The 2,426-nt window shown below is 36.8% G+C and overlaps 1 pseudogene; it reads left to right on the plus strand.

Moving 5' to 3' along the window:
* Positions 1-1,446: 1,446 nt before the first annotated feature.
* LOC101419064 (calcyclin-binding protein pseudogene) lies at positions 1,447-2,150 on the plus strand (annotated as a pseudogene).
* The last annotated feature ends 276 nt before the right edge of the window (positions 2,151-2,426 follow it).

A 2,426-nucleotide genomic window follows, 5' to 3' on the forward strand; every position in this document is an offset into this window, starting at 1 on the left:
CGTGATAAACACGGCCTTTGGCTGTCTGTACATGACATGTTTCATTTATTAGGCTGAAGAGTGTCTGATCAAATACCAGAAAGAAGTGATAGAGCAAACCCTATAACTAGAGAACATTCCCGGTAGAAGGTACAGTAAGAGGAAACAATCCAAATACAGTAGAAAGCATGGCTTTAGGTTTAGGAATAACATGAATGCTGCTGTGTGGCTGGTATGGACTGAACTAGGAACAAAAGTCAGACCACATGGGGCCATGTGGGTCATACAAAAACCTTTTAAGTTGATGTATAATGTGATGGAAATCCACTGGAGTATTTTGAACAGGAAAGCATCATGATCTGATATTTGTTTTAAATGATCTCTCTTCCATGGTATGGAGAATATTTTGTTAAGATGCAGAGGAAAACAGGAAGCTCTTTGAGAGGCAGAGTGCTCTAGACTAGTGATGATGGAGGTTGATGATAATGGCGAGATAGTGAGAATTAGGTAGATTCCTACATATTTTGAAACATCTAATAGAAAATCCAAATCAAGGCATCAGCAAGGCAATGCTTCATCCTCAAAGACTGTGGCATTCTGGGGCAGGCTGCTGGCGATGCTTGAATCCTTGACTTCTTCCATCACATGGCAGTGTACATGGTAGCATTTTCCCCTTTCTCTTCTGAGTTCTGTTGACTTTCGGCCTTTGTTTCTCCATTTGGCATTCTCTTACTATTACTTCATTTTTTCTGTTTATAAAGGATACCAGTAATCTGGATTAAGACCCATCCTGTTTCAGGTGACCACATCTAAATTTTTTTTTTTTAAGTCTTCAGAAAGAACTATTTACAATGGGTTCCTATCCACAGTAATGGATTCAGATTAAGAACGTGATTCTTCCTGGGGTACATAATTCAACCTAGCTTAGTAAAATAGAGTATTGGGATAATGGCTGCCTTGAAAGAGGATGAATTTTAAGCCAAAACAAAAATACAGATGGGCTAAATATTCAAATAGAAAATATAAGTGTAAAAAAATCTAAAGGAAATATGCATACATTAATAATCATTTTGGGGTTGCAGAAAAACTCACGTGCTTAATCCCCCTCTGTAACAGTTCTTGCTTTTTAATGACAACTCCTATCTTTTAATCTAGCCATTGTTTTTCTCTATCCACTTTATTTCCTTTCCATTATTTTACTCTTATCTAGCTAAGAAACTATGTTTCATTATTAAAATTTTTATCTCACGAATGTCTTCAAATCTTAGCTCTTCTTCCTCAGCACTATCATAACTTTGGAAAACCCAACTACTTTAATGTCTCGTGTCTCCAGTTCAACAGCTGAATACAGCAGGAAAAATCACACACACATTAGGATGGATATAGTTCATACTCATTGTCATCCATAACAAATGAGCATTCAAAAGTATATACTATTAGGCTGCTGCAGCTTGGGTCTTTGGCCTGACCCAGACCGACTATGGCTTCAGCTTTGGAAGAGCTATAGAAAGGTTTTGAAGAAGTGAAGGTATTGCTAGAAAAAAACACTAGAGAAAGAGTATGTGACATGCTTACTACTGAAAAATCCCAGGTTAAGATAGAAATCAAGAACATGATGCAGCAGAAATCACAGGGGAAAGCAGAACCTCTTGAAAATGAAAAGCCAGCAACTATGGTTGCTCACATTATAATGGATATACAGTGAAAATCAATAATTATGTATGGGATCAGTCAGATAAGTTTGTGAAAATCTGCATTACCTTAACTGGAGTTCATCAAGTTCTCACTGAGAATGTGCAGGTGCATTTCACAGAGAGGTCATTCGATCTTGTGGTGAAAAATCTAAATGGGAAGAATTAGTCCATGATTGTGAACAACCTCTTGAAACCCATCTCTGTGAAGGGCAGTTCAAAGAAAGTCAGACTGATACAGTTCTGATTTTATGTAGAAAGAAAGCAGAAAACATATGGTGGGACTATCTCACTCAAGTTGAAAAAGAATGCAAAGAGAAAGAAAAGCCTTCCTATGACACAGAAACAGATCCCTATGAGGGATTGACGAATGTTCTAAAGAAAACTTATGAAGATGGTGCTGATGATATGAGGCAAAACATTAATAAAGCATGGGTGGAATTAAGAGAGAAACAAGCCAAAAGAAACACAGAATTTTGATACTTAAAGGTCCCTTTGACAACTGCAATGTGGAAATATTGATATTTCAATAAGGGAATGTTGGGGAATTGCACAGATAGAATTTGACAGTTAATTACTTACATAGCCTTCTTCTAAGTAAAGGCAGTAAATTTCCCATTTCCAACTGGAGGAGCTATTTAAATAGAATTAAGCACTACCTCCAAAGATGGTTTCCTTAGTACTTCTGGTCACTTAGTTCAAGAAAGGGATATGTTGCATCCTTGAATTGTTAAAAGACAAATCATGCCTAATAAA

This window comes from Dasypus novemcinctus, chromosome 12 (assembly GCF_030445035.2).
Source record: "Dasypus novemcinctus isolate mDasNov1 chromosome 12, mDasNov1.1.hap2, whole genome shotgun sequence".
Taxonomy (NCBI): domain Eukaryota; kingdom Metazoa; phylum Chordata; class Mammalia; order Cingulata; family Dasypodidae; genus Dasypus; species Dasypus novemcinctus.